The following is a 12,967-nucleotide window of genomic DNA, read 5'->3' on the forward strand; positions in this document are numbered from 1 at the left end:
AATCATATGATAAACAGAAGCAGCAAAAAAAAAAGGATCAGCTGACCTATCCCACATCTATCACATGACCAGACTCCACCCCCTCTCCGTGTACTTCCGGGTGTCGGACTGGCCAATGAATCCTACACTCTATAATATATAACGTTAGACTTGACGGAAAACGGGCTGTACCTGGCCGCTGATGTGAAGAATGTAAACGCGTAGCTAGAAATAAAAGAAATAGCGCAAACTTTGCGAAGAATCTCATTGTGAATATGAAGCTCCCTAAAACACAACCTCTCTGATGCTTGTACACAATTGTACTGAGTGAAGAACCTCCACAGCTCTAGTTAAGTGACGGCCTGCGTGATGTGACATGGAACATGCTGATTGGTTGAATCTCTCTCTGTTCTCTGCACGTGACTGTTTACGCCTAACTGCCATGAAAATCCGTTTTTTTGTCCTCCGTCTGATGATGATTAGCCACCACACTCTCCTGCCCCCCCAGTGCTCTCCTCCACCACACTCTCCTGCCCCCCCAGTGCTCTCCTCCACCACACTCTCCTGCTCCCCCCCAGTGCTCTCCTCCACCACCACACTCTCCTGCCCCCCCCGGTGCTCTCCTCCACTACCACACTCTCCTGCCCCCCCCCCCCCCAGTGCTCTCCTCCACCACTGCACTCTCCTGCCCCCCCAGTGCACTCCTGCCCCCCCAGTGCTCTCCTGCTCCCCCAGTGCTCTCCTCCACCACACTCTCCTGCTCCCCCCCCCCAGTGCTCTCCTCCACCACCACACTTTCCTGCCCCCCCAGTGCTCTCTTCTACCACCACACTCTCCTGCCCCCCCCCGTGCTCTCCTCCACCACCACAGTCTCCTGCCCCCCCAGTGCTCTCCTCCACCACCACACTCTCCTGCCCCCCCCGGTGCTCTCCTCCACCACCACACTCTCCTGCCCCCCACCACTGCACTCTCCTGCCCCCCAGTGCTCTCCTCCACCACTGCACTCTCCTGCCCCCCAGTGCTCTCCTCCACCACTGCACTCTCCTGCCCCCCCAGTGCTCTCCTCCACCACTGCACTCTCCTGCCCCCCCAGTGCTCTCCTCCACCACTGCACTCTCCTGCCCCCCCGTGCTCTCCTCCACCACCACACTCTCCTGCCCCCCCAGTGCTCTCCTCCACCACCACACTCTCCTGCCCTCCCAGTTCTCTCCTCCCCTGTTCTTGCTGCCCCCCCTGCTCTCCCTTCCTTCTCTAGCCACCATCCCCGCGTTCACCCCCCAGTGCCCCCTCCCACAGTGCTCTCCACTCCCCCCAGTCCTCTCCCCCTTGTCCCCCCCCAGTACTCTCCTCCACCACACTCTCCTGCCCCCCCCCCAGTTTTCTCCTCCCCTGTTCTTGCTGCCCCCCCTGCTCTCCAGCTCTCCCCATCCTTCTCTAGCCACCATCCCAGTGCTCTCCCCCCTGTTCCCCCCAGTGCTCTCCACTCCACCCAGTTCTCCTCTCCCCCCAGTCCTCTCCCCTCTGTGCTCCCCCCTGTTCCCCCCCCAGTGCTCTTCCCCCCCCAGTGCTCTTCCCCCCCCAGTGCTCTTCCCCCCCCAGTGCTCTTCCCCCCCCAGTGCTCTCTTCCCCCCCCAGTGCTCTCTTCCCCCCCCCAGTGCTCTCTTCCCCCCCCCAGTGCTCTCTTCCCCCCCAGTGCTCTCTCCTCCCCCCCAGTGCTCTCCTCTCCCCCCCAGTGCTCTCCCCCTGTTCTCCCCCCCCAGTGCTCTCCACCCAGTGCTCTCCACTCCCCCCAGTGATCTCCCCCCTGTTCTTTCTTACCCCCCAGTGCTCTTCAGCTCTCCCCATCACTCTCCAGCCCCCACCCCAGTGCTCTCCAGCCCCCCATTCTCCCCACCCCTGTTCTTTCTGCCCCCCTGGTGTTCTCCAGCCCCCCAGTGCTCTCTACCCTCCGTGCTCTCCACCCCTGTTCTTTTTGGCTCCCCCCAGCACTCTCCACTCCCCACCCCTGTACTCACCACTCCCCCTGCATTTTGCCCCCACTCATGTGCTCTCCAACCCTACCAGTGCTCTCCACCCCCCATAGTGCTTTCCAGTCCCCCGTGCTTTCCACCCCTGTTCTTTCTGGCCCCCACTGGTGCTCTCAAGCTCCCCCCCATTGCTCTCCACTCCCCCCAGCCCCCGTGTTCTGCACCCCTGTTTGCTCTTCACCACCCCACACTCTTAGCCCCCCCAGTGCTCTCAGCCTACCGTGGTCTCTACCCCTGTTCTTATTGCCCCCCCCCCCCGTGCTCTCAAGTTCACCCCCAGTACTCTCTGCTCCCCACCCCTGTGATCTCCACTCGCCCTCGCTCTTTGCCCCCACCCATGTGTTCTCCAACCCCGCCAGTACTCTTTGCTCCCCCTTCTCTCCAACTCCCACCCAGTGCTCTCCACTTCCCCAGGACCAGAGGACAGGCTGACTGGGGCTGGAAAATGAGGACAGCTGAAGGTCCAGGTGGCCAGAGACCACTCCATCTCACAGCAGACAGATCCTCTGGAAGGAGCACAGTCCCCATCCAAAACGAGAACAGACCCTGCCTGCTGCTGGCCATCATCGATATCCTGCTGGCATGCAATGTACCGTACCAAGCATCAACAACACACCTTCCCACAGACAGGGACTGCCGACTGGGACATGGGGCACAGGAGGGGCTGCAATGATGGACACAGTGAGGCTGCATTCACGGCACAGTAAAGCTGCATTTGATGGACACAATGAGGCTGCATTTGGTGGGCACAGTGAGGCTGCATTTGGTGGGCACAGTGAGGCTGCATTTGGTGGGCACAGTGAGGCTGCATTTGGTGAGCACAGTGAGGCTGCATTTGGTGGGCACAGTGAGGCTGCATTTGATGGGCACTGGTGAGGCTGCATTGAGCTCTTGCATCAAGTCTGCAGTCTCTGACCATCTCCTGTAGCATGTCTGCAGTCTCTGAGGGAGTCTGGAGAGGAGTCAAGAGTGGGAGCACCGCCGGGATGGGTGTCATGGGAGAAGTCAGACTTGTGTGGACTGTGGACAGGAGACTATAGGATAAAACCAGAGCCACCAAGCTGGAGCCGACTGACTGAGCCCTGCACAGTGCACCTGAGAGGAGGTCAGTGAAAGCACCGCCAGGCCAGTCGGGGGGGGGGGGGTTACTGATGTAAGGGGGGAGTGAATACGATAATGTAAGGGGCACTGATATAAAGGGTTTCCTCCTTATATTAGTAACCCACCCCCCTTACCTTAGAGTATTCTTTCTGCAGAAGGTGCCCCCCCCCCCCCACGTTCTGAGTTCCTGGGGTCCCCCTTGATGATTGATCACTTACCACTATTAACTGGTAAAATGCATGGTTTTTCCCTTTCATGAACAAGAAAATAATGACGTTATGCTGTTGGGCTGGTTTTTGAAAGCATGGGCGTCCGCAAGGTTACTCAGGTGGCTGCGTACCATGCCCATATAGCCTAGAGAATGTACATCTTTTTACATTGAAATACATCTGTTGTTGCCATGTTTTTATCTTCATGAAAACAGTCTATACAGAGACAGTATGAGATCAAAATATGGCCACAACAGATGTATTGCAATGTAAAAAGATGTACATTCTTTAGGCTATATGGGCATGGTACGCAGCCACCAGAGTAACTTCCAATACAAAGTGAAGATGAATTATCTGTTATATAACACATATGTATTGCCAGTGGAAAGATTTTCATGAGATTGTCGAAAAGGGGTGGAGCATGAGTGGCCTTAAAATGATGCCCCCCCCTTGGAAAAAGTTCTGCGGACGCCCATGTGGTCCAGGTGCTTTATCCACCTTTATTCTGCCTAAATATTTCTGGACCATATCACTTTTGAGTCATTGTGGATCATTTGGGGCTGCATCACTACCATTCCTATTATGGACATGAGCCCTCCCCATGCGCCTTTGTATACACAGAGCTGAAGAAGGTATTTAATACATTTGCCTGCTCTTTGTCCCCAGTCATGCACTCTAGATTATTTTGTAAAGAGCCTACATGCTCAGACCTGACTTCTTAATGTATTTGAAGAATTTTTGGGAGTTTGTCCTACTATCTTTCACAATCTGTCGTTCATTTTTGACTTTTTGCATCCTTGATTTTCCTTTTACATATTCTGTTATAATCTTTGTAACATTTAAACAACGATTGCCTTCCTTCATTTTTTATATTTTTTAAAAGCCCTTTTCTTATTATTTATAGCTTTTTTTTAACTTTGACCGTGAGCCACATTAAAATTTTAACCTTTTAAACTTATTGCCCATGGGAATATACTTTGCAGTGAGTTCACATACAGTCTTTTTGAAGAATTCCCATTTATGTGTTCATCAATGTCAATATTCCCTCCCAGTCTTGGAAAGCAGCCCTCATCCTTGGAAAATTTGCTCTCTTAAAGTCAAGTGTTTTTATTTTTCCCATATGTGTTTGTTGCTTACAGCTAACATTAAATGAAATCATGATATGATCAATACTACCCAGATGTTCCTTTATATGAACATGGTTTGAGATTACCAGGTCCAGCAGAGCGTCGTTCCTAGTTGGGGCCTCAAACTCTACATCAACTAGGTCCTTTCCGCATGCTGTACAGTAGATACACTCCATACAGAAGCTCTGGTGTTGTAAAAATGTGTTCAATCTCCTTAGATTTATGATCAAGCTAAATTTGACAGAAGATTCCTGTACGAGAAACGTGAGAATAAAATACTCAGCAGAGCTGTTCTGATGGAACTAGGATGATCACTTCCTGGTCCACCAGATTTCATATAGTGCCCAATAGCCCTTCTGCCCTCTGACGGTCCCTGAGTAGGTGGGTCAAAATACAATGTTGGGGGAGAGAAGTTCTAACAGATAACCCCCTCTTAGTAGTTGTAGGATGTAAGGACTCTCGGAAATAATCTCCCATTGTCATGTGGACTCCTTACTGGGGGCTTTAGGGCTTGAAAAGAGGAGAATGCCCTTTGCCCTTCTGCCTATTTTTCTCCCCCTTTTTTGTCTTCCCTTTTTCTGCAGAGCACAAAAGTACCTGGTCTAGGCCAGGGTAAAAAAGTAGGTAGCCCTTAGGGCAATCTACAAAGACGGAACCTGGACGTGTGGTCTTCCTCCCATGACTTGACCCAAATAGCCCTCCTCGCTAAGTTAAGGAGGGCCACTGACTAAGCCGTGGTCCTGACGGTTTCAACTCCGGGATCTGCCAGATACGCCACCACCTTACTAATAATTTCCATGGAGTAAATGGCCTCTTTGGACAAAGTCCCCCTTGTGACATGGTCAGAAACTGGAGGGAGTACCACAGTTTTGTACAAAGCAATACACATGTATACCAAGAAGGGATGGACCTCTGTTTCCCATAATGTACTTCAAAGAAAATTATTTTACAGGCAAGTTGTTATAAAAATCCTATTTTCTTATCGCACATCATGGGACACAGAACCATAGTAGTTACTATGCGGGATGTCCCATAGCAATGACAACTGAAGGATGGGAGACACAACAAAGTAGGGCACCAAGAGACTAGAGGACTCATACTACAACCTGCAGTACACTGCACCCGAAGGCGATGTCCTCATGCCTTTTACATCCACTTGATAGAATCTGGTAAATGTATGGACTGAAGACCAAGTTGCAGTCTTGCAGATTTAAGCCATGGAGGCTTGGTGATGCACTGCGCAAGAAGCACGAACAGCTCTAGTGGAGTGTGCTTTAATATGAAAAGGAGGAATTTTCCTCTTTAAACCATAAGGCCCCTTTCACACTGACGTCCCGTTCAGGCCCGCCTGTCAGTTTTTCAGGCGGACCTGAACGGGTGCTCCATAGAGCTCTATGAAGCGTTGGATGTCAGCGGTGACATGTCCGCTGACATCCGACCCGCTCCGATCCGAAAAAGTGTGACGGAGGAAAAAGCTATTTTTCCATCCGTCTGCGGATCGGATCGGGTGACGACGGGCACTGCGGTCCGTCGTCATCCGATCTCCCATAGGGGAGAGCGGCGCTGTGACAGGTCCGTCCCTGCGCAGTATGCAGAGACAGACCAGTCATCTCCCTGCTCAGCGGGGATCGGCAGAGTGATCCCCGCTGAGCAAACGGATATCCACAGGGCGGATCAGAACTGATCCGCCCCGTGTGAAAGGACCCTAAGTTTGAACAATCATTTGACAAATCCATTTAGAAATAGTAGATTTCGATGCTGCTTGTCTTCTTTAAGGGCCGGTTCACACTGCAGGCAATGCGAGGCGACACCGACTTGCCTCGCCGCGACCTGCGGCGACCTCAGCGGCGACTTGCAGATGACTTCTGTATAGAAGTCAATGCAAGTCGCCCCGAGGTCGCCCAGAAGTAGTACAGGAACCTTTTTTCTGAGTCGGAGCGACTCGAGTCGCTCCTCTCAGAACGGTTCCATTGTACAGAACGGGGGCGACTTGTCACACTGAGGCGAGTCGTGTCGCCTCGCATCGCCCGCAGTGTGAACCGGCCCTTAGGACCATCTGGCAACACAAACAAAACATTTGTTTTTTGTTTACAAATCTGAGCGGTCACGTTCAATAGACCTTGACCTCTCAGCACATCAAGAAAGTGTAGTGATCTTTCTTCCACAGAAACAAAGTTCTGGGGAAAAAATGAAGGCAGAACAATATCCTGGTTTAAGTGAAAACCAGATACTACCTTTGGTAAGAATTAAGGATGAGACCGCAATACAGCCTCATCCTTATGAACAACCTATACAGCTCCTTACAAGAAAGAGCAGCCAACACTGATACTTTTCTTGCAGAAGATATGGCAAACAAGAAAATTATTTTTCCCCCATAAAGAGGGCCAAGGGAATATCTCGTACTGGCTCCAAAAAAGGCTGCATCTATCAGCCTACAGGACTAAAATTAAGTCCCAAGGGTTCTGGGGTGACCAAACTGGAGGATTAATCTGAGTTACCCCCTGAGTAAAGTTACAAACCAGAGTGAGGGAAGCAAGTGGTTAATGAAAAGAAAGACCAATAAGGCCAACATCTGGTCATCGATAATACAAGGCCAGCTTAATTTCTAACTCTATCTGTAGGAATTCAAGGATCCTACTTATGACATATTTTCTGGGGTGCCAACCCCTGGATTTACACCAGGAGACATATGCCTTCCAGATTCTTGACTCTGGAGGCCGGCTTCCTAGCATTTAACCAAAGCAGAACTACTGAGGCTAACCGCCCACGATATTACAGAATGTGGGTCTCAATAGCCAAACTGCTAAATTTAGCATTTGTAAGGTAGGATTGAATACTGGACCTCGCAAGAGAAGGTCTGGCCATAGTGGTAGGGTCAAAGGGTCCCCCACCGCCATCTTTACAATCTCGGCAAACCAAGATCTGCTGGGCCACAAGACTCACCTCCTTCCCTTCTTGCTTAATCCTGCGAAGAAGGCGCAGAAGCAGCAGAACAGGAGGGAACGCATAGATCAGCAAAAAAACTGATCTCACTGAAAAAAAAAAAATCAAGGCATCTGTTTCGTATTCCATCGGATCCCTTATCCTTGACACAAAGTTCCACATCCGGAACTCCCCATTTTCTGGTATATGAACAGAAACCTCCAAAGGGACCATTCTCCCAGGAACAATTGTTGGCGACTCAAGCAGTCCGCCTGCCAATTCCCTATTCCTGGAATGAAAATTGCTAATTGGAAAGGAATGTTGTTTTCTGCCAAGATAGCATATGATTCACCTCTTTCTGGGCTACACGACTTCTCATGCCCCCTTGGTGACTGTTAAAAGCCACAGCTGTGGTACTGTTGGATTGAATCCTAATAGGACAATGCCGTAGTTTGAACGTCCAGGCCTCGAGGACCAGGCGTACTGCCCGAATCTCTAGAATATTGATGGACAAGGTCATCACTGATTTGGACCATTTCCCTCAGACAGATGGTTCTCAGCCCAGGAGGCTGGCGTCTGTTACCACCTTCCAGGTAACTGGTAGAAAGGATTTCTCCTTATGAAGATTCTTGGATATCAACCACCAATTGGGGCTCTGACGCACATTGCGGGATAAACGCATTGGGAAGCCCAGAGCTTGGGCCTTCTTGTTCCCAATTGACAGGATACTGTTTTGCAGCAGTCTTAAATGAAACCACACATACGGAACGGCCTTGAAAGCCACCAATCTTTCCCAACAAATTCATGTAAAGCCAAATAGAAGGCTTCTTCTTTGACTTGAGTAACTTAATCAGTTCCCCTATGGAACTGATCCGTTCCTGGAGAAAAAAAACATCCTCTTCTGAGCTGTATCAATGATCACCCCAGGTACTGCAATCTCCTTGATGGATTTAGGGAGGATTTGTCTAGGTTGAGAATCCAACCTAGGTATTCCAGGTAGCCAACTGTTATGGAATTGATCTATGAAGAGAGGATCTAAGTAGGCTAGTATTGTTATACCTTGAGCCCTTACCCTGGCTAAAGGAGGAGCCAGCAGGACCTTTATAAACACTCGAGGTGGAGTAGCTAGCCCGAAAGGCAGAGCTACAAACTGAAAATGAAGATTTTCTACCTTGAAGTATAAATTTCTGGTTTACTTTTTATATGCTTTACAAATATATATAGAAACGGATATGTACCCACATTTGGGCCATCAACATTTTCTTATAACTTTTCTATTGGTTCTTTAATTACTCCATTCCCTTTCTTTCCCTTCTCCCTCCCCCTCCCCACCCACCCTTTACTATCCTATAGTGTATTTTAGTAGACTATTTCAGGGAGCTACCTACTTTCCCCCTGCTCTTTACCTTATATGGGGTAACCCATCCTCTCCATCCAGGGTTTCCACATTCTTACAAATTCCTTATAGTTCCCTCTTTTTGTGTATACTACCTTTTCCCTCCATACCGTTTCTGTTATTGTGTTGATCCATTCTTTTACTGAGGGGGGTTTCTCTGCTTGCCACCTCTGGGCTATTATTTTCCTGGCCTGGAAGAGGCACCTTATCACTACTTTGGTTATATTTGGTGTACCACATATTTCCGCGCCCAATCCCAGAATACACAACCTTGGGTCCATTTCTAACTTAATATCGGATATTATATTTAAGGTATTGATAACTCCGGTCCAATATCGGAATCATTTTGGATATCTCCATACCATATGTAGCACGTTCCCTGTATCCTGACAACTTGGACAGTTGCCATTAATTCTCTGCCAAAACTGGAATAGTCTCTTAGGGGTGTAATATGCTCTGTATATTAGCATCAGACCTGAGATTTTCTGTGCAGGGGATACCGATACCAAGTGCCCCTCACTAATACCTTCCTCCATTGCTCTTCCGTAATTTCCCCTAGATCTTCTTCCCATTTTCCCTACTCTTGAGGAGTTCTGGTCCTTCAATACTTCCACTACATATATATGGGTATTGTGACAGAACCTATCCCCCACTCCAATTGAGTGCTTCCGTCAGTATATCCCGCTTCCTCCAATCTGACTATCAGAGAGATATATTCTCATAGCTGCAATGAATACAAGTCTAGGCGAAAATAGTTTGTAGAATCTTGAATGCTTTATTGGACAGAATACATCCTTTTATACACATTTTACACAAGGGGGTAGATAACGAGGTAGGGCTGCTCATGGATACTCCCCCCTCCCCTATAGCAACAACTTAAAAGACAATTACACAATTAACATTAATTAACCCAGCACTTAAAGTGGTGTTGCCACCAAAAAATTAAAAGTGCTTAAAATTCGTAAAAAAAAAAAATTGGCAAAAAAAAAAATTTTTACTCACCTCTAAATACCGGTTGCTAGGGGGTCCCTCGTAATCTGCCTTCCTCATTGCCCAGGCTGGTGACATCACTTCCCCTCGTGCCGCACATTCACCTGGGACCTGTCATGTGTCCCAGGTGACTGTACGGCGTATCACGGCGCCCTGCGCCGCTCGCGCATGCGCAGTGGGTGCCCGGCTGTGAAGCCACAGCCGGGTGCCCACAGTATGCATGACGGCGCCGCGAGCGGAGCGGGGAGCGAGGGGGGGGCTTCGTTCCCCCGCATCGCTGGACCCTGGGGCAGGTAAGTGTCCGATTATTAAAAGCCAGCAGCTGCAGTATTTGTAGCTGCTGACTTTTAATTTTTTTTTTTTTAGGGGGTACCCCACTTTAAGGCAGCCTAGGTGACCAGACAGTCCGTCTCCGGAGGTCAATGTAATCAGCTCTTTCAAGGATTGTGTATTCAGAATTAACAACCTAAGAATAGTCTTTACATATATCCTGGGAGATACTGTGGATAAATATTACTTACTTACATTTTAAGTAATCCAAGATATATTTTCTCACTCACCCTGTACCAGGATGGCACAGGGTGACTTGAACATAAGAGTTGTATGGGGAGCTGAAACATGGGTTTCCCAACCTTTCCAAGGGATTCTGTGTTCCATGTGCCCTCCCGTCACAGGTATATTTCCGATATAAATCCCTTTTTCCTACTCAGGCTAAATATTTTTTGAAGTATAGGGTTTTTATTCCATTCCAGCCCTTGTTTATCAAACTGAACATTCAAGGCATGTCTGACTTGTGGTTACCAATTCTTGAAGGTTCCTGTTATTCCAGAGTGGAGTATACTCTGTCACAACTTCTTGACCACTCAGCAGCTTCACAGCTTTCCATACCCTTGTGACTAACTTTACTGTGGGGTTTCTATTAATAAAAGAGTTTGCCTCTAATACCTCTATCAGAGTCTTATGGGGCGCCCCTGATGTCATTAATCCCCCCTCTTCTTGATCTTTACTGTCCCATAAATGTTGTAATTGTGCTGCCAAAAAGTAACTCTGTGCATGCGATACTGCCATACCCCCCTCCCTCAATGGTAATTGTAGTATTTGCAATCTTATCCTGGCCTGACCTCCTTTCCAAATCAATTCCCTAAACAGTGTATCTATTTTTTAAACCATTTCTTGTCAATCCATATCGGAGTTATGTAGTAAATATAATAATTGTGGCAGCCACAGCATTTTAATAAGATTGCATCTCCCTGCCACTGATAAGGTGTCAAAACCATGAATCAGGCAGAGACAGAAGTACAATTAATGCCGCGTACACACGTATCAGACTATCCGGCGGACTTAATCTGGCGGACAAACCGCCGGACTGTCCGCCGGACTTTCCGAACGAGCTACCTGCCACACACGATACTTTTGCAGCGGACTAGGTGCAGCGGACTAAGTCCGCCGGACTATCCGCCGTACTTTTGAAATTAATGCACTCACCCACACACACGGAGGAAAGTCCGTTCATTTTGAGCGTGGCTCCAGGTAGCCGGGACCAGCGAAGGAAGCGTCGCCCCTAGGTCCATATCAGACCCTTATCCGAGCACGCTACCCAGCCGGCCAGGAAAGGGGGTGGGGATGAGCGAGCGGCCCCCTTCTTGAGCCGTACCAGGCCGGATTATGTCCCCGCCCATTATGATGTCACAGTGCCAGCATCCTCTGGGACTGTGACATCGTACTGGGCGGAGACATCATCCGGTGATGTCCCTATATAAGTCGCCGCGCACCGCATCTCCGTCATTGTGAGCAGAGAGAGCGACGAGGCAACATCTGAAGAGAAGAAGAGAAAAACAGAAGACGGCGACAGCGGCGACAGAAGACCGGGCCACTGCCTGTAAAAGAGCTAGAAGAAGGCGCGGTGGCACGGCCAGGGTTGTCGGGAAGAGGCCCTTGTCCTCATCAACATGGGGGCAAGGTGTTTTGGGGTGGGGGGGTCACGCAGCCCCCTTCCCCAAGGCACCCCCCATGTTGAGGACACGCGGCCTGGTATGGCTCAGGGGGGGGGGCGCTCGTTCGCCCCCCCCTTTCCTGGCCAGCCGGGTAGCGTGCTCGGACAAGGGTCTGATGTGGACCTGGGGGGGACCCCCACGCCGATTTATTTCGGCGTTGGGGTTCCCCTTTAAGTCCATACTAGGTGACGGGGCCAGCGATGCCTCCGTCGCTGGCCCCGGCTACCTGGAGACGCGCTCAAAATGAGCGGACTTTCCTCCGCGTGTGTGGGCGAGTCCATTCATTTCAAAAGTACGGCAGATAGTCCGACGGACTTAGTACTCCGTATTATTCCGCTGAAAAAGTGTCATTTGTGGGCAAGTAGCCCGTTCGGAAAGTCCGGCGGACAGTCCGGCTGGAAGTCCGCCAGACTAAGGCCGCGTACACACGGGCGGAATGTCTGTCCAACTTAGTCCGCTGAAACGTGTTTCAGCGGACAATCCGCTCGTGTGTGGGCTTCAGCGGACTTTTTCAGCGGACAGTCTGGCGAACTAAGTCTTTCGGAATTTCCGTAATACAGTCCGTCCAAACTTGGTTTCAGCGGACAGTCCGCTCGTGAGTAGGCAAGTTGGACGGACTAAGTATGGCGCATGCTCAGAAAGGATTTACACGGCCGAAGGTTGCATTGCAGTGTATTGGACGTCGTATTTCTAGTCCCGTCGTACGTGCTGTACACGTCATCGCGCAAGCTTTCGACGGACTGTCTGTTCATCGTGTTTGGTCAAGTCCGTTTATTCAAAAGTAGGACGGACTGTCTGTCGGATTGTCTGACGAACTTAGTTGGACAGACAATCCGCCCTTGTGTACGCGGCCTAAGTCCGCCGGATAGTCCGCTATGTGTGTACGCGGCATTAATGGTCTGTCCTTGCGTCTGTCCCTGTCTTTGGGGGCGAAAAAAGCGTTTTCCTGGTGCCTTTTTAGTTTTAACTGGGAAGGCCTTCTTCTTGTCCACAGTGCGATCCAGAATCTTTTCTAGATCATGCCCAAACAGGAGGTCTCCTTCAAAGGGGATACCCACATAACATCACCTTTGAAGCTACGTCCCCTGACCAGGATTTTAGCCATAGTGCCCTGCGAGATGAATTCACAAGAGCAGCGGTCCTTGCTGAAAGCTTGACCGACTCTGCAGAAGCGTCTGCCATATAACCTGTTGCTTTGTGCAGCATAGGAAGGGAATCCAAG

Source organism: Lithobates pipiens, unplaced genomic scaffold (genome assembly GCF_037356315.1).
Source record: "Lithobates pipiens isolate NorthernLeopardFrog02 unplaced genomic scaffold, aLitPip1_a1.2 Scaffold_28, whole genome shotgun sequence".
NCBI classification, from domain to species: Eukaryota; Metazoa; Chordata; class Amphibia; order Anura; family Ranidae; genus Lithobates; species Lithobates pipiens.